Source organism: Oncorhynchus keta, chromosome 30 (assembly GCF_023373465.1).
Source record: "Oncorhynchus keta strain PuntledgeMale-10-30-2019 chromosome 30, Oket_V2, whole genome shotgun sequence".
NCBI lineage: Eukaryota > Metazoa > Chordata > Actinopteri > Salmoniformes > Salmonidae > Oncorhynchus > Oncorhynchus keta.
Genome location: NC_068450.1, coordinates 57,126,543 through 57,147,674, shown reverse-complemented (window position 1 = coordinate 57,147,674; position 21,132 = coordinate 57,126,543).

Below are 21,132 nucleotides of genomic sequence, written 5' to 3'. Positions count from 1 at the left end.
TTGCTTATATGAATGATTGTTTATTATTAATGAGGCATTTGTTACTCACACTTGATCTAGTAGAAATGAAGTACCCTTTATTGGGAGATCTGCTGTGAATTCGTTGTCATTATCGATATCCACGTCGATCAGCATTGTGCAACGTTGTCTTTTTTAAAATTTCACATTAGGACAGCATCAGTTCAGCAAACTCAGCAGTTGTTTCAAGTTCCAACTTGTATTAGTCTTATGTACGGGATACGCATGGTATACATCGTCCAATGAAATGCTTACTTGCAGGTTCCTTCTGGACAAAGCAAGAACAATAAGAGATAATAAAAAAATAAATGATAGCGATAGCAACACATATATAACTCTATTAGCCACAGTAAACCCGGTATGCTAGCGCAACGCCTTTACACACACATCTTAAAGCTTATATCAATGCTATACAGTACATTTTCCCTGCACTCAATCTTATTCCCGAACATGCATTAGCTGCACATGGTCAGGTTTTAAATTGCCATGTGTATGACTGCATTCACAGTTGTTTCCATTCCTCTGAAGATGATGCTCATTTCCTTTAAGTCTGTAGCATCTTATCTTTCACTAACAACACAACCCACTATGAAAGGTCAAAAATAAACATACAGTAGGTCTATCATTGCTGTCTGATGAAAATCTGAATGTTTTCAGGAAATGGGGGGGGAAAAAATCATATTTTGCCATTAACGAACATACTGTACAATCATGAAATATCACAAGCTATTTTGAATATATTTTTTTGGTCCTAGAGTCATGAAATATTCAGAGTACATTGAGAGGAGTTACTGCTTTTCAATAAATATTTTTTCTCTCCACAATTGAGTTATAAGGTTTTCGTCAGACAGTCACTACATGTCTGTCTCGTAATTAGTGTGTGGAGATGATAAAACAGGAAAATGCAGGTAGTCTCCTCACTGAAACAATAGCTGCAGATTGCCAAGCAGATGGCCAATAATATATATGTGATTTATGTCAATTGGCAAATATGCTGGCTCTGTGAGGGTGCAGACCAGAAAGGATACTGATTAAATCAAATAATACTGAATTTCCATACACTAAATCACCCCTGGAGTATATGAATGATGTGCAATAAGAGAATTGCTGTAAGGGATGTTTGATTTCCATAGTTTAGCACACTGACAGTGCTGATTGTTAGCTAAGCACCTTGGTTGGTGAAATTCATTGCTTTTGAGAGAACGTACTGTAGCATTTACAGTATCTGATTGAAATGTGAAGTTAGTTGCTGCCGAGAGCAAGCTAATTGTGTAATTGTGTAGATTATAGTTAAACATGACTATACGTGGTAGCAAGTTAGCGTAACATGATTTTGTGATGAAATCACAAGAGACCTGTCTAAAGGGCAGTTGTTTTCCTGAGTTTGTAAAACTTTCCTTTGGTGTCGGTGTTTGAGCTGCCAGGGCAGAGAAAAACATTGTTTTTATTAAGGTTTAACAACTGATGGCTGAAGCCTGAGGATGTTCTCAGATGAACGCCATACTTAAGAGGTGATGTTCCTTCCCAAAAAGGTACTGCACATCAGTGCTGTTCTGAGCAGTGGCCTACATTATGTTTACAAACAGACTAGCAGAGACATCATTGAGATCAGGACTTGCATGTGAAAAGAACCAAAAGATTTGTGGAAAACAGATCAAGTGAAAATGCACGTGTAATGCAGTGAAATTATACATTTTAAAGATAGTGCTCTCAAATGTGAATTTGAGTTGAGGAAAATGGGATACTTTAGGAGCAAAGGGAGCATGCAGGCTGATGAAAATGCTTTGAAATGAGAACGAGAGAAGTCAATATCAAATCCAACAACAAAAGGGAATTGCAAAAATGAACTCCAATGAAACGCAAATGCTCAAGTTAATGTCTTTCTGTACTCAGGGGAATCTTTAATGGCCAAAAAAATTATGCCAAAGCTTTGACAGAGGGACAAAGCTCATGATGATATCTATGTAGAAGCAGGAAGTGACATATTTCCAACAATAGTTAGTCAGAATTTAATTCTGACTTTGGCATACGCCAACATTTAACATTTTTGGGAAAATAGACTAAAACATTGCATCATTAAGAATCCCACTAAGTATAGCTTAGGGTCGGATTACACAAAGTCTTGTTTTTCCGTTATGATTTACACCCTCAACAACCCACTAATGAGAAAATGTGCTTAAATGTGTAAACCGGTGGGATGGGACGAACCTCTGCCAGTTTTCTATCAAACAGATGCCCTCTCCAAAATATGCTGCTCTGTGCCAAGGGGAGAAATCATTAGATGCTTCAGCTTCCTGGACTCTGTGTCCTTCTGTTCATCTTTGGAGGGATGCTATTTTAACAGAGACTGAGGGAATTAGCTTGATGCCTGACCATTGAGATAGAGCTCAGTGAAGCAGAACAGCAGGTACTCTCTGTAATTGGGGGATTCCCACATACAGTCGAACAACATTAGCCCAGGCTTCCTTTGTTGATGTACACAATACTAGTTCTAAACCACGCTCTGCTATATATTTGAATTAGCTCTGAACCAAACGAGGGGGTTGGGGACTTAGAATGGCAGGCTCATAACTCATGACTCTGTTGGTCCTCAGCCTCCAGTAGCAAGACAAATGGAGAACACACATCATCCGGCCCTGCCTGCCCCGGCATCTCCCCCTCAGAACTCTCAGAGATAAAGGTTGCCAGTAGCAACAGTCATCTCCTCCCTGGCAGTTCCTGGATATTATTATATAAAAATAGGTCACAAGATTGTACTTTTTCCGACTAGGATTTCAACTAATACATCATATATGCCGAAAAGAAACGCAACATGCAATGATTTTACTGAGTTACAGTTTTTATAGATGCATCAGTTAATGTAAATAAATTCATTAGACCCTAATCTATGGATTTCACATGACTGGGAAGGCAGATATGCAAGTGATGGTGGCGGATGAATGGCACGACAGTGGGCCTCAGGATCTCGTCACGGTGTAGCTGTGCATTAAAATTGCCATCGATAAAATGCAATTGTGTTCGTTGTCCATAGCTTACGGGGCACTCTGTTCACGACGTTGACATCAGCAAACCGCTCGCCCACACAACGTCATACACGTGGTCTGCGGTTGTGAGGCCGGTTGGACTTACTGCCAAATTCTCTAAAACGACATTGGAGACGGCTTTTCTTAGACAAATTAACATTAATCTCTCTGGCAACAGCTCTGGTGGATATTTCTGCAGTCAGCTTGCCAATTGCTTTTTCCCTCAAAACTTGAGACATCTGAGGCATTGTGTTGTGTGATAGAGTGGCTTTTTATTGTCCCCAGCACAAGGTTCACCTGTGTAATGATAATTTTGTTTAATCAGATTCTTGATATGCCACACTTGTCAGGTAGATGGATTATCTTGGAAAAGGAGAAGTACTCACAAACAGGGATATAAACAAGTTTGTGCTGACAATGAAATAAATAATATTTTTGTGCATATGGAACATTTCTGGGATCTTTTATTTCAGCACATGAAACATGGGACCAGCACTGTACATGTTGAGCTTATAATTTTGTTCAGTGAGTATGTACTGTATTATGTTTAAAACATGTTTAGCCATATTCACTATAATGCTCTATATTATATACTACAAATACTATCTGAATATTCAGTTGTACATTCGACTCAACGTAAGTGCAGTATTGGATGAAAACATCTTATGACATGTTCGGAAGAAGGGGGGAGGGCCCTACTGTTAGTTGGATATAGGTGTCTAATTACACAAATCGCCCAGGGAAAGTGCAGCGAGGCTTGATTGAGCATCTGCTACTTTCGGGTGCAAACACTGGCATCCCATTGTTATTACGCCAGGGAATTATGAATCATTCCAAAGGGGAAAAAAGAGACTTCTCCTTTTGCAAGTCCCCAAATGGCATCAATGACAGAACAAGCAACAGATCTAATATCACCATCCAAATGATAAATGTCACAAAAATGGGCAGACCACATTACCGTAACAAATATAAAAAAACACACACATCCTCATTAATATATTAATGGACTTTTGCAGGCGGCAATAGAGCATAAATATTATTAATGTAGTACAGCCTCCTCCTGTAATGTCAAGTCATTATGGTAGTTTGGCTACTTTTAAAGGCAAATCCCTGCAGTGATTTTCCAGAAAATGCTCTCAATGTAAAGCACACCATCTAATATCTGCATGGTACATTGCATAATACACTGACGTTTTCTAAACTAATACGCATAAACCTTGCTAAGGCAGGGCCTTGATTGAGTCTGGTCTAAACACCATAAACTTCATAATGTACTGTATATAATCTCAGAAACTCAGAACTAAAATATTGTGTAATTGTGTCAGATGCCCGATTAGGTACTGGGGGGAAATTAACAAACTTTCAGCCACTAAACAGAAACCTTCCACCAAAGCAATGGCCAAAATGTCCCCTTCCCTTCTTAAATTCAAAAGATGTGAGAACCTGTAATCTGCATAAATGTGGTTTGTCCAAATGATCATTGACGAGATCTGTGCACAGGTCAAAGGTTCATTAGTTGTCGTGTCACACAATCTGTTGAGAGACATTACCATACCATTATATGGTACAATACTGTTATGTGTGCCTGTCCACAAGAGATTATACTACTGACGGAACATGCAATGATTTTAACGATTTTACACTTCATAGAACGAAACTCATTAGGCCTTAATCTATGGATTTCACATGACTGGGCAGGGGGGCAGCCATGGGTAGGTCTGGGAGGGCATAGGTCCACTCACTTGGGAGCCAGACCAACCCACTGGGGCACCAGGCCCAGAATCAGCATTCCTTTTTCATCACAATAGGGCTTTATTAGAGACATAAATACTCCTCAGTTTCATCAGCTGTCTGGGTGTCTGGTCTCAGATGATCCCGCAAATGAAGAAGCCGGATCTGGAAGTCCTGGGCTGGTGTGATTACACGTGGTCTGCAGTTGTGAGGCCAGTTGGACGTACTGCCAAATTCTCTAAAACAGATTTGGAGGCAGCTTATGGTAGAGAAATGAGCATTCAATTCTCTGGTAACAGCTCTGGTGGACATTCCTGCAGTCAGCATGCCAAAACTTGAGACAACTGTGGCATTGTTGTGTGACAAAACTGCAGATTTTAGAGTGGCCTTTTATTGTTCGCAGCACAAGGTGCACCTGTATAATGATCATGCTGTTTAATCAGCTTCTTGATATGCCCCACCTTTCAGGTGGATGGATTATCTTGGCAAAGGAGAAATGCTCACTAACAGCGATGTAAACAAATGTTTTGTTTCTGCTCATGAAACCAACACTTATGTCCAATATAAGCCATTTACCAGATGCTTTTATCCAAAGCGACTTAGTCATGTGTGCATGAATCAAACCCATAATCATGGCATTGCAAGTGCCATGCTCTACCAACTGAGCTACACAGTACCATTGGTGCAAAGAACATTGAGTCACCTTCAGGTTTCGTCAGTACGTAGTACTCAATACATGTGAATATATACACACCGTCCTCTCTCTATCTAGGGAGGCTTACCTCCCCCTTGTAATTAAATTAATTTGATATATGCATTGAGGGGAAGTAACTCCATTATCTCCCGCTTTGAAGTTATTTCTCTAACCCGAATGACCTCATTTACATGATGGCAAATTAGAAGTGCATATAAAATGTAGGTGCAATTAACATCATAAAAGCCCATGTTTATTTTCCAATGAAGTCCTCACATTAACATTTCCTTTTCATGTCAAATTTTCTTCCTTCTATGTTTCCCCATCCAGTCCTTCATTGCTAAAATGTCTGAGTTTCTAAAGAGAGAGACACAAAGTAGCACAATGTAGACTATTGGAGTTATCTTTCAAGTGATGTGCATAGATAGCCTGATGTTTCGGACTTTGAATTGATTCAAGTGTGATCGTCAGAAAAACAGGCAAATAATTAATTGTGCTGTTACTCTTACGCTGCAGCTCTGACGCTGCACTTTTAGCTAATGAGATCCCGGGGAAGTAAAGCTGCTTGCAGGCTCGTTCTCCTCAAGGCATCAAACTGAATGAGAGTGTTACTTAAAAGTGGACATTAACAGTTAAAGGCGTGAATCACCCTTTCCTCTCCACAGCTTAGACTCAGCACGTCCAGACGAAGAGTGCCGAAACATCGTAATGCTTATGGATCTGTTTGAGATATCGATTATGACAGTTTCAGCAGCTCTGTGTTATCGACGGTCCCTTTCCCTATTGTCATTGTCAGGAGTTCCCAGTCACATGTGAAGTAGTTCACATGCTAGAGTAAGGTGGACATTGCTGTTTCTGTATGGCTACATAGGTTGTGATGCTGTCTCATCGAGGCAGGAAGTATCAGTATGCTTTATCTTTGGGTGCAGTTGCAGGCCTATTGCTTCCGTTGACAGCCCTAAGGCAATGACTTATCTGTTTTCTGAAAGTGCTATTCGTCTGACAACGCAATATGAACACTGTTTATGTTTATTTTCCGAGCTTGAGTCACTCGTTTAAGAATCACATTTTCATAAGGGCTATTTCCCAGGTTGGAGAAAGATGAAGTGTCTTTGTGACAACAAAAGGTGGATTAGGGGAAATGTCATCAATCATGCAGATAGAAAGAGAGAAACCCACAGGTAGCTTTGCACCGGGACTGTTATTCTCTCTCTCTCGCTCTCTCTCTCGCTTTCTCTGCTTTCTTACAGCAAGCAAGATAAACAGAACAAACAAAATCTTGACATATAATTACATTGATGTACGGTTTGATGAATATAGCGATGCATCCATTTATAATGCAAATCAAACTGTGAGGAAATATAAACGCTGTGCTTAACTATTTTGTGATTAGATTCAATTGCATTCACTCTTTAATTTTTGTGATATATCAAAACACAACACAAAAGGCATTTCCTGATCAAATGCATAAACGTCTGTTGTAATTAAGAAAAACCAAGCTATTCATGTTTGATCTATTAATGTTCACGTTGATATTGTAAAACAAAGGCTGTCCCAAATTCAAAGCAAATTATGTTTTACATTTTTAAGATTGTATCTTAATCTTATCTTGTTTTATACATACTTAAGATCCTTTATGCAACTGATTGTCCATTCAATACCAAACCGATTGTCCATTCAATACCAAACCGATTGTCCATTCAATACCAAACCGATTGTCCATTCAATACCAAACCGATTGTCCATTCAATACCAAACCGATTGTCCATTCAATACCAAACCGATTGTCCATTCAATACCAAACCGATTGTCCATTCAATACCAAACCGATTGTCCATTCAATACCAAACCGATTGTCCATTCAATACCAAACCGATTGTCCATTCAATACCAAACCGATTGTCCATTCAATACCAAACCGATTGTCCATTCAATACCAAACCGTTTGTCCATTCAATACCAAACCGTTTGTCCATTCAATACCTAACCGATTGTCCATTCAATACCAAACCGATTGTCCATTCAATACCAAACAGTCTCGGGGGTGTTCAAGGTCGAATTAAGTTCAAGGTCTTTAAAGGAAACATTGAGGCACTTTCTTACAAAGTCGATTCTGTGTTAATTACTCATATTAAACTTTCCGAAGGCTTACAGTAACCTAGCTCTTTCCTTTACAATTGCCTGTATCCTCGTCCTCACCAATCCGAAAAGACATGATAAAACCTACACTGACATTATGCCTAGGCTTTGGCGTCATTGTCTGTCTGACTCTTTTGTATTCGAGCCCAAAAATAAGGAGCAGAATCTGTCTCAAAGTAATGAGACACTTTGTGAATGTCTCGGAGGAAATCAGTCTGACGTACAGTACCATCAGACCCTGACATACATTGTGTCATTGATAATATTACTGACATTTAACCCGAGAGACAGTATTTTTGGTCCGTTCAATTGAGATGGCTTAGCCTCCAGTTAGTTAATCATGGAATACAATTAGCAATGTCTTAGCCGACCCCCGCGGTTTCACTTGCTCTTTATCCATAGCCTTCTAGAGGTTTCCTTTCCTACCCTGGTGCTGTTGCTGATGACTGCATTGGTTCGCCCCAGGGTGATGTAGGCTGTGCACAGCGGCCCTCGTCTTTAATAATAATAACAATAAATGTAATTTGTATGGTGGCGCTTTTCATTACAGCGTTCTCAAGCCTTTACATAGGCAAAAATATAACCAATAATAATAAAAACAACATACATTTAGAATGAAGGCAGGAAATAACTTGACCCTAAACTTGGCCCTCAAGTCTAGCCAACCTTCTGCAATATACTTCAATGGCCATGCACCTTGTCAAAGATGGTGGAGGACAGGAAAGCGTTGAGTGATTTCCGTCTGTGATATAGTGGTGTAAAAGGTGGCTAAACACGGAACACCTGAGATGACTGAGCAGTGTTCAACATAAATGTTAACATTGCTAACTTGCTAGAGTTTGACGTGTAAACTATGTTCACCGTATCAAAATAATGCGTGAACACTGTTTGCCCGGTTTTACACTCCACTGCATCCATCGTTCCATAAAACCTTGCTTGTAATAGTTGTAGAGTGAGACCTTTACACATTCTCTACTGCGAAAGAACGTCAACCCCTAGAGCCATTCTGATACATAAACTATTGCTTTCACAGGGGTAAGAAAAGGATCAATCAATAGGTCTGCATAATAGATTATATGCTCAGTATAAATTGCAACTTATAGTAGTGGGAGCCACTAACGAGAGTGTTTGTGTCAGATGAAGCCATTATAGAGCCAGCCCTGCCAATAGAAATCACTTCGCCTTGTCTTTGAACTACAATATGGTGGACTTTATAATACTGCCCTACCAAGCAAAAAGGCAGTAACTGCTCATAGCATGGAACTGAGAAACATTGTTTTCCCTTGGTTTCACAGTAACTTTCTGCAGTTACATTCAACATGACCCCCATTTTCTCCAAAACACAATGCAATAGAGGCATGATACTTACCCTTGTGATTAAGCCTAGTGGTTAGAGTGTTGGCCTAATAACTGAAATGGTTGCAAGATCAAATCCATGAGGTAAAAATCTGTCGTTCTGCCCCTGAACAAAGCACTTAACCCACTGTTCCTAGGCTGTCATTGAAAATAAGAATTGGTTCTTAACTGACTTGCCTAGTTAAATAAAGCTAAAATCTATTTAATGTAGCAAAAATGACATTAACAAATTTTCGACCAAATGAACAGTTACTGCCTTTTTGCTTGGTAGGGCAGAATACATTGTTTACTTTTTCTTTCCACCTACTTCATTGCTTCCATTAATGAGGATGTTGATATTCAAGTATTCATTTGCAATCTGAATTTCAGGAAGTACCCCTCCCCCCTACACACACACACACACACACACACACACTGCACGTACATAGTCACACACATTAACTCAACACAACAAACACACAAATACAGAAGCACAGAGGTTGACTTAATGCAAGGGAAATGTATTTTGGAGTGGCAACTAGGCTTTTAGCAAGCACATAAACAATATTTCATATTTTAACAAGATCAGAGCGTCCCCTGAAGCCCCTTGGTGAACGTAGCCCTGGACGAGAAGGATGGAATTATCCACGCTAATTATAACTTGTGCATGTTATTGATATCAAAGTGGCAGACCACAGAAGCTTTCCTTGAGTGCACTTCACCATTAAAATGGATTGTGTAGTTCAATGAGGCACTCTTTGCTGTCAAAAACTGAACCCTTGGATAAAAAAAGCTGTGCTTCCCTGGGGACTGGGGCATTGTACAGTATTCAATGTGCAGGACACTTGGTAAGTTGACACACAGATCTGGACTGAGAAGTGAATCATGAGGTACTGAACCTGAACATGTTTGAGCTGCTGCTCTGCTCTCAGGGGTGAATACCAGCTTTTGACATTTTAGTAGAAATCATGTGTTAGTGTTTATTGGAGCAAATTGTGTCATGCACATATCTCAAGATAGGTTTAGCCCCTTTACACTTCAGAACACAGCTGAACCAGTAGGAGAGTAGGTGATATAGGAAGGAGTGGTAGTCAATCAACATAATACTCGGGACATCACAGCCTTGTTAGAGTAGCTTACTTATTTAGACTTCAATGTTTTATATGCGTTTCTCATTACACATTTTCATGAATAATCATTGAGCCACAATGAAAAAATGTATTAACATGAGCAGAGTAAAAAAAAAAGAAGGATTGCAGGATTGAGCTTAGCAACCATTAATTTAAGTTTCAAATGAAGGCTTTATTTCAGCCACTTAAGCCTACTGGAATTCCTCAGACATTTGGCTGAATTAACTTAATACCTTTTTCTACATGAAGACATGTGAGTCAGATATAACTATTGATAACATGTATTTATTTATTTTACACATTTTAATTCATTGTGGTTTTGCGTCAATATCCAATGATAATGTCCACCAATCAAAAGCCATCTTCCTTTACCAAATTGACTGAATTGGGGCTTTGCTTTGTCACTGCAAAGTGATACGCTACCTTGTTGCGTTCTCATTTCTGCATTGTTACCGTCCATGTCACATTGTTGCTTCAGATACAACATCAACACAAATGTTATGAACATCTGTGGTCTTCCTTTCTGCTTTTTGTTGTGTATCTTCCTTAAATTTATTCAGCGCTGATATCGGACCCGTGTTTGCACAGCTTGACTGATATGGCAAAGTGACCTACAAAACAGGAGTGGAGGGGCAATAAATCACATTGGGTCCTGAATTAATCACTCTATAGAGTACATCTTGTGCCACTGCCGCCCTCGTGCAATCACTCTCCACAAAACTCTCTCCTCATCTCAGACAGCCCTCAGATTCTGCCATCCATCTCAACCGAGAGCAAAAAGGATTCCTCGTTGCACTTATTCAGAACTGGGTTAACTGTCGATGTTGTGTTTGTGTCCGAACCTGCGGTGACAGGGAAGTATAGTCCAGGAAGTAAAACCTGTCCAGTTTTGAGATTAATTTAAGGATGAGCAGTAGGTTCTTAAAATAATGTTAGTGTGCTCTTTACGCACCAGCTTGACTTTGAGTAGGGGTGGGTGAAGGGAGAGAGGATGGGCTGATTTATTAGATGACAGACACAGCAGGAAACCAATCAACAGTACATTGGATGTGCCAACACCAACCCTCAAGGGGCTTAAAGACATTGGTGTCAAGGACAGAAACCATCAACACAAAGACACACTTAAGACGGTCGCTACTCTCTGCCTTGTAAAAAAAAAAAAAAAAACTTACAGTACCCCAATCACATCTTTGATCATTGTACAACATTTTTCAGGGGGCAGATAGCCTGGGCAGGCTCGATACTACACATATTGTATGTTGTATTAATGTTGTCGAGTGTAATTTGTGCCAGTGCTAGTGGTATTAGTTATATTTCCAAGACTTGCCAAGCACCCGCTGTTTTCAAATTGGGGCCTGCGTATGGTGCCAGAGTGGTTAGCAACCTCTCACATTGAAATGTTTCATCTCATCAAACGAAAGAGAGGGCCCTTCCTTATGAACACATTTACTCTATTCAAAGCATGATCATCAGTTCCCTGATACAATTTACAAAATTACAAAAATGACCTGCTGCTGGCTTTAATATGTTGTGCTATACAATGTAGGAGAAGGATAATGGCTGAGGTAAAGTTGTCTAATGCTAGATCCAAGCCTGAAACTACAAAGACCATCTCACCATTCTAAGGTACTAGTATTCCACATAATGCAGCTACCTGCTTGAAATGATATACATTACATACAAAAACATTCCTAGCAGTCCCATCTTAAAAGTATAGTTCAACCAATGTTTTTAATGACATATTGGTTTCCTTACCTTGTAAGCAGTCTGTGGGCAAAGTATGACAGTAATCCATGAGATGGTTTTGTTTACCTGGCACTGTTTCAAATGCTAACTGTTTATCATTTGTGGCACAAATCCAATGCAAATCAATGGAACCTATATTATAATTTTCATGCTTCACGTCCAAATAATTTATAAGTAACTTTATTGAGTAACAAAATATTTTTGGGATACTTTATGTATGAAAATGTTAGCATTTGGAATGTTGGCCAGGTAACCTTGTCAATAGACTGCTTACCTAATAAGGATACCAACACGTAATTGAGTAATTTGTGTGAACTATCCCTTTAAATACCATACATTTCCACTGCCCTTTCTTTACCAATTATATGATGAAGCAAGAAAGATACTGACTTTGTTGCCTGCAGTATGAGATGAGAGGTGGATTTTGGTTATCTTCAGGCTGCCGCCCAAAACTGTCATGTAAACCCCAGCAGTGAGGGAGCAGATTATACAAAACATTTTATCTTCAGAATGTTTGTTCATCAAAGTTCTTAAAGACCACTCAAGGTGTTGGTGTCGAGACACTGCCCAATTAAATAATATTATTTGTATACCATGATGCTCTCCAGTGTCGTTTCGGGCCCCGCCCTAGGAAGTCAGTTGGGATCTGAATTTACTGTTAGTTAGGATAGTAGAATACACAATGTGAAATGTCCAAATGTCATAGTTGATCAGCAGTTTCTCTTGTTATGTCAGTCACTGACAGTCACTCAACTAGCTCATGTCTGCTAACATTTTAAAACCTCTCTAGGCCAGGGTGCGGTATTTTCACGTCCGGATGAAAAGCGTGCCCAAAGTAAACTGCCTGCTACTCAGGCCCAGAAGCTAGGATATGCATATTAGATTTAGCTTTTTTTTTTTTTTAGCCTTTATTTAACCAGGCAAGTGGTTACGGCCTGGGAGTGGGTTATAACTGCCTGTTCAGGGGCAGGACTACCTTGTAACCGGAAGGTTACTAGTCTAACCAAACCCCCGTTTCTAAAACTGTTTGAATAATGTCTGTGGTATAACAGAACTGTCAAAGCAAGGGCTGATTTCAAGGTTTTCTGCTAACCCTGAACATGGGCTTGCTTAACCCCATTTGGTCCTGTTACCTACACAGTACGCTACGGTCAGGCCTCCTGAAAATAAGCAAATATGGAGGCAGGGCTTTTCTTAACTGACTTGCCTGGTTAAATAAAGGTAAAATAAATAAATATGAAAAAAAAAAAATTAGTAGATTTGGATAGAAAACACTTTCGTCCCTGGGGGGGTGCGTCACCTGGGTGGGTTGATTTTTTTCGGCCTGTCTTTATTTAACCAGGCAAGTCAGTTAAGAACAAATTCTTTTTTCAATGACGGCCTGGGAACAGTGGGTTATAACTGACCCCTCCTGTTCAGGGGCATTTATGCTGCAGAGTTTTGTGTCGGGGGCCAGTTTGTTATATCAGCTCCTGGGGTTTGAACTTCCAACCTTTCGGTTACTAGTCTAACCACTCTAACCCTGCCGTTTCTAAAACTGTTTGAATAATGTCTGTGAGTATAACAGAACTTAGTTGGCAGGCGACACCGAGGACAAACCATCCAGGATTTTTGTTGTTGAGACTGTTTTCAATGGGATTTCTATGTGGAGCTAGATTTCTAAGGCACTTGGTTGCAGTTCCTATTGCTTCCACTAGATGTCAACCGTCTTTAGAAATTGGTTGATGTTTTTCCTTTGAGTAATGAAGAAGTAGCCATTTCCTATCTGGGAGGATAGTGTACTGTTGTGGTTGGGGCACGCAACCTGAAGCTCACTCCACTTTCATTTTATCTGCTATTGAACACAGTTCATCCCGTCTTCAATTTTATCGATTATTTACATTAAAAAAAATACATAAAGTTGGATTAGGAAAGTTGTTTGAAATGTTTGGACAAAGTTTACATGTTACTTATTAGATAATGTGTAGTCATGCCGGGCGAGTTGGAAATGTTGTTTTTCTGAATCAAACGCGCCAAATAAATGGACATTTTGGAGATATAATGACGGAATTTATCTAACTAAAGGACCATTTGTGATGTTTATGGGACATATTGGAGTGCCAACAGAAGAAGCTCTTCAAAGGTAAGGCATGAATTATATCGTGATTTCTGCGTTTTGTGTCGCGCCTGGCGGGTTGAAATATGATTGTCATGTGTTTGTTTGATGGGGTGCTGTCCTCAGATAATAGCATGGTTTGTTTTCTTCGTAAACCCTTTTTGAAATCTGACACGGTGGCTAGATTAACAAGAAGTAAAGCTTTAAATTTGGTGTATTGCTCTTGTGGTTGTATGAAAGGAAAATATTTCTAATAATTTAATTTGAATTTGGCGCTCTGCCATTTCACCGGATGTTGTCAAATCGATCCCGTTAATGGGATTTGATCCCTAAGACGTTTAAAGATTGCAAGGTAAGTTAGTCTAGCCAGCTATCTAAATATTGCAGTCATCATGGGCAAAGTTCCCACATTAGAAGAAACATTGCCCAAAAGTATTATTTTTATCATCAAGGGGGCAATAAACAATACCTACTAATGCTTGTACAGCCAGAAAGACAAAAATCTAAACTTTCTGGTAAAAAAAAGTATTATAATGTGCTGAGGTGTAGTCACTTTTGAGGAAAAATGCTAATGTACACAGTACAGATATGACGAATCATATATAATTTGTATTTCGATTCAACAAAAGTAGGGGAATAGGGTTTGAAATGATTGTAACTCTTTCTAAATACAGTAACAATCAAGTTATAAACAATTTAATATAATATTTCACCTTAACTGTAAAATACATCATAGTTAGTGACAAGTACACACAGACACCATTCAAATGCCTGCTGACTCAAACTTCAGCTTTAAGAACAAAGTGATTTCGTCCCTCTGTGACCAAGAGAAAGTGGTCTTGCTTCAATTATTTGAAAATATTACAGTTTGTTGAGAGCTCGCAATACACCTGAGAACATCACAGTGAGATGAGACTGCATTTGCTGCAATCACTAAAGTCTTCCGTTTCATATGCTACTGTATATTGGAGCTGCGAGGTTCACAGACAGGGGAGCTTGATCCTTTGTCTGGTTAGGCCAGAAAATGTGATGTGTTTTTCCCTCTTCAAATGAAGTGTCAGATTTCACGTACTGCATCTCAGATAAGAGGGGAGAACGGCATTGAAAGCAGGACTGTCACGGAGTGTGCAGCAATTGATGTGGCGTCGTTCAAAGTATGCTTCGTACACGAAAATGTTGGAACCAATACAGAACTGCTCAAAGTCCCTGAAATACGGGGACTAATTTGCTACGTGCTTCAGATAGGACTAGGCATTAATTCAGGTTAACCATTAATTCAGGCTGTATCACATCCGGCCGTGATTGGGAGTCCCATAGGGAGGCGTACAATTGGTCCAGCGTCATCCGGGTTTGGCCAGGCTAGGCCATCATTGCAAATAAGAATTTGTTAACTGACTTGCCTAGTTAAATAAAGTGTTGTTGTTTTTTTTAAATAACACTTGACATAAGGCTTTGATTACAAGTGGAGGTACATTTTGGCCCCCTTTTCTTTCATGTTCTTCTCTCATCTCCCCAATTTCACAATGTTTTGATTGACGCTGGTTGATTTAAAAAAAAAGAGAGAAAAGGGAAATCCCATTCATCATAATTGCCACGTTTGTATGAAGAGATTCAGGAGACAGGCGCAGGAATGCGTAATATGGGTTTTTATTTCACCCAAATTACTGCGCGCCATGTAATGGGATGAGACCCGTAATCATCTGCGCAATCCACAATGGCACGAAAGCCAAAACACACAGCACAGGTACTCACTCGCACCAACGGACATTGTAACAATAAATGACAGTCCAATGGAAACCAAAGGGCACACTTATACAAGTACTAATCAGTGGGAATAGGGGACAGGTGTGACGAGCTGCACTGCAGTGCAACTACACCGGCTTCGAGGGAGATCACTGGAACGCAGTGCGGGTCGATCAGGACCCGATGCAGCTGACGAAGTTGCGTCGTTGGACGGGCCGGTTGCCGCGGCCGAAGTTGCCGCGGAGTCGGACGGACCAGTAGCAGTGGTGTTGGATGGACGGGTTGTGACGGCGTCGGACAGTCCAGTTGCAGCTGCTGAAGTTGCGGCGGTGCTGGATGGTCCTGTCGTAGCGTTGTCGGACGGGCCATTCCCGCCGTCTTCCTTAATGGTCGATTATTCTGTCACGTTGGTATGAAGAGAGTCTGGAGACAGGCGCAGTAATGTGTAATATGGGTTTTATTTCACCCAAATTACGTGCCATGTAAAGGAACGCGGACGAAGACCAAACAAACACTATACAAAAACACAGGGTTGAAACCCAAACAAAAGAGGGAGGAGTACCTCGAATCAATAACACACTCGCACAATGATTAACACAATTACCTGGAGTGGCAGGTAATCTAGTGGTTAGAGAGTTGGACTAGTAACCGAAGGTTGCAAGATCAAATCCCTGAGCTGACAAGGTAAAGTCTGTAGTTCTGCACTTGAACAAGGCAGTTAGCCCACTGTTCTTAGGCTGTCATTGAAAATAAGAATTTGTTCTTAACTGATTTAAAAATAAAAACACTTAGAATGAGACCCATAATCAGCTGCACAATCCACAATGGTGCCAAAGTACACGCACCAACGGACATTGTAACAATAATCAACAGCCCACTTATACAAGTACTAATCAGTGGAAATAGGGGACAGGTGTGTGTAATGAGGGATCCATGACAATAATAGGTTGTTTCTCCTTTGACCTGTTAGCTACAAATTGCACAGTTTTCACATTTTGCTGCCTTAAAATTACATCTAAAAACAGATGATATTTAAAAAACAATGGAAAACCTGACCAAATTGATAAAAAATAGGATGTCTTGATTGCATGTCTTCACACCACCCCAGCTATCACAGAGTTCATACTTTCTACCAACTTTGCAAAGAAACATACAGTGATGTCCGAAATGATTGACATCCTTGATAAAGATGAGCAAAAATGATTATATAAAATACATCATTAAAATACTAAAACAAGTTTTGAAATTATTATCATTATTATTTTCATCTGACTAAAGCCCCAGTTCCAGTCCAAGTGCAAATGCCATTTAGCAAAGTCCAGGCATTTGCATTTGTTGGGATTTTCAAAAAATGTAAGTCAGTACTGAAACTACACAACTCAGTGTGTATTTGGCATAAACAATTGTGTATTTGTCTCTCTGGAAAATAAAACTATTTCACAGGTTTAGATTTTTAGAAGACTGAGGCCGGTTTTCCTTGAGCTTTTTACCTGGGCTTTGCTACTTTCGTATTTTGTTTGATCCTGACAAACTCCCCAGTCCCTGCCAGTGACAAGCATACCCATAACATGATGATGCCACCACAATACTTGAAAACACAAAGGGTTTCACTCTGTGTTGTGTTCTATTGGATTTCACCAAAATCTGTAATTTTTAATTTAGGCCAAAAAGTTAATGGTGTTTCTGTATTTTCTTGCAGTCTTACTGAACGGCCTTGTTGCAAATCGAATGCATGATTTGGAGTGGATTTAACACAGGCTTCCTCCTTTCACTTTTTCAAACACGCCAGTAATGTGGAGTGAATGCAATGTTGTTGATCCCTTTGTATTTTCAAGTATTGTGGTGGAAGCATCATGCTATGGGCATTCTTGTCACCAGCAGGGACTGGGGACTTTGTTAGGGGCAAAAAAAGTATTTAGTAAGCCACCAATTGTGCAAGTTCTGAGATGAGAGAGAGGCCTGTAATTTTCATCATAGGTATTCTGCAACTATGACAGACAAAATGAGAAAAAGAAATCCAGAAAAATCACATTGTAGGATTTTTAATGAATTTATTTGCAAATTATGGTGGAAAAACAAGTATTTGGTCAATAACAAAAGTTTCTCAATACTTTGTTGGCAATAACAGAGGTCAAACGTTTTCTGTATGTCTTCACAAGGTTCACACACTGTTGCTGGTATTTTGGCCCATTCCTCCATGCAGATCTCCTCTAGAGCAGTGATGTTTTGGGGCTGTTGCTGGGCAACACAGACTTTCAACTCTCTCCAAAGATTTTCTATGGGGTTGAGATCTGGAGACTGGCTTGGCCACTCCAGGACCTTAATGCTTCTTACGAAGCCACTCCTTCGTTTCCCGGGCGGTGTGTTTGGGATCATTGTCATGCTGAAAGACCCAGCCACGTTTCATCTTCAATGCCCTTGCTGATGGAAGGAGGTATTCACTCAATATCTCATGATACATGGCCCCATTCATTCTTTCCTTTACACGGATGAGTCGTCCTGGTCCCTTTGCAGAAAAACAGCCCCAAAGCATGATGTTTCCACCCCCATGCTTCACAGTAGGTATGGTGTTCTTTGGATGCAACTCAACATTCTTTGTCCTCCAAACACGACGAGTTGAGTTTTTACCAAAAAGTTATATTTTGGTTTCATCTGACCATATGGCATTCTCCCAATCTTCTTCTGGATCATCCAAATGCTCTCTAGCAAACTTCAAACGGGCCTGGACATGTACGGGCTTAAGCAGGGGGACACGTCTGGCACTGCAGGATTTGAGTCCCTGGCAGCGTAGTGTGTTACTGATGGTAGACTTTGTTACTTTGGTCCCAGCTCTCTGCAGGTCATTCACTAGGTCCCCCCGTGTGGTTCTGGGATTTTTTCTCATTGTTCTTGTGATCATTTTGACCCCACGGGGTGATATCTTGCGTGGCGCCCCAGATCGAGGGAGATTATCAGTGGTCTTGTATGTCTTCCATTTCCTAATAATTGCTCCCACAGTTGATTTCTTCAAACCAACCTGCTTACCTATTGCAGATTCAGTCTTCCCAGCCTGCTGCAGGTCTACAATGTTGTTTCTGGTGTCCTTTGACAGCTCTTTGGTCTTGGCCATAGTGGAGTTTGGAGTGTGACTGTTTGAGGTTGTGGACAGGTGTCTTTTATACTGATAACAAGTTCAAACAGGTGCTTAATTAATGCAGGTAAGTGGAGGACAGACGAGCCTCTTAAAGAAGAAGTTACAGGTCTGTGAGAGCCAGAAATCTTGCTTGTTTGTAGGTGACCAAATACTTATTTTCCACCATAATTTGCAAATACATTCATTAAAAATCCTACAATGTGATTTTCTGGATTTTTTTTCTAATTTTGTCTGTACCTATGATGAAAATTACAGGCCTCTCTAATCTTTTTAAGTTGGGGAACTTGCACAATTGGTGGCTGACTTAACACTTTTTTGCCCCACTGTATGAAATGAGCAAAGCCCAGGTAAACCTAACCTTGGGAATGAGTTGTATTTTTCCACGTGAAAATTACACACATTATAATGCCAAAAACACCGGAATGGCGTCCCAAGAGGTGTTAGGTGTTCCTAAAAGGTCCAGTCTCTGTCCTGACTAAAATCGGAGACAACATTTGAGGATTGCTGTCCGTCAATGATTCCCAACCAGATGTGTTGTGCTGGTAGAATCGTATTCAAAATGACTCACAGCTGTAATGGCTGACAAAGATGCTTCCACCAAGTTTTAACTCTTGGGTGTGAAGACATATTCAATTAATACATCCTCATTTTGTATTATTAGTCATTTGAGAAATGTTCTATAATTTTTCTTTCACTTTGAAAATGTGGATTAGGTTGTATAGATCGATAGGGGAAAAAATGTAATTGAATCCATTTTTTTTATGTCATTTTAATTAAGGCAGCAAAATGTGAAGACTATGCAAGGGGTGTGTAGACTTCCACTAGTGACTGTATCTGAAAGGCTAAGGAACAACCTGCCAAAAAAGCAATCAGTTAAAAAATGCGCTTTAAAACAAGTGCAGTGCTAAAAAAGACACCACCTGTTTCGAGAGCCCGGCTCAATTGAGACAGTGTTGGTATTTCAGCCAGTCATCTTCCCTGGAGGAAATTGCTTGGCAGAGATATTCCCTGAAGCCCAGTGCACCGAGTCAATTACCTTATTGGGTTAGGCATCGTAATGGCCTCTGAAGGGCAATAGACATTAGGTGGTACACATACACAGAGGTGGGTTGGAACAATCTGTAAATTATTGTAGCATTAGGTTTCCCTGCACTCACTTTGAAAACATGAGGAAAATGAGGAAAATGCAATGTGTCGATCTCCCTCCCTCCCTTGCCTTCATTCCGAGCCAGTGGCGATGAATGAACTAGCCATGTCCATTAATGTCACATAATGACGTACGTCCACTGGCCCCCTGTACAGCCTCTGCTAGCAGGGATCCCTGGCATGAGTCACCAGTAAAGTGAGGATCATTTATGAATGTAAGACGAGGACGGGAATGTTGGAGGGTAATAAATATGCATAGATAATGGGGCTTATTTTCCCTCCCAGCAAGTCTTTGTGAAAGGCTGTGTTCTCATCCTCAAGGACTTCAACTGATCACATCTGCTTCGGATCATGAATAACTGTTGAAATAGAAAGTGGTGGAAATAGGTTATGACTCTACAGAGTCATATACTGTCACCACAGTTGAACAGAATCCTATTTTACAAATATAATAGAGGATCATGTTTTCTAAAAGTGCATGCCAGTGTTTTATAGATTATGAAGTGGTTTTGTAATGTGGTTTTTGTAACGTGCCATTTTTTTTTGCCTGTGGCGAAGCGATGATCGTCTTCTGTTTTTCTAATTCCCACCAAATTGCACTATATTACCTCAATTCAGAGACGGCAAAATGTCTGTGAGCATTTCATTCCATTTCACACTGTTTATCTCATCAGTGATACACAAACCATTTTTTTTCTACCCATTGAGCTTGGGGGCTTTCGACTGTTTGGAAAATCCATCTTGATGACAAAGTATTGAACATGGACTGTGGGGAAAATCGGTAAGCACATTAATTTTGTTTGAGGGAAACTATTTAGGGTTACTGAAGAATATTCAAACAAAGTAAACTTAATGAGTTTCTTTTATACTGTTGGTGAGGTTCCAAATGTTCATTATTGATGAACTGTATGGAAGGAAAGGTTAGAATAGGTTAGCAGAAATTATGTGAAGTCATATTGTACGCCATAACTATTCAACACTTGGTGTTAATTATGGTGCTCCACAATGTGTCGAAAGAACTGTGCAACCATAATGGTTCACAGAATCAAGACTTTCTGGAAAAAAATGAATTACTGGTGTAGTCTAATTTTCAGTCAAGATTGAATGAAACCATAGACCTTCACAAGAATAATAAAGCCATACATATTATAGTACATAGAGTGCCTTCAGAAAGTATTCACAGCCCTTGACTTTTTCCA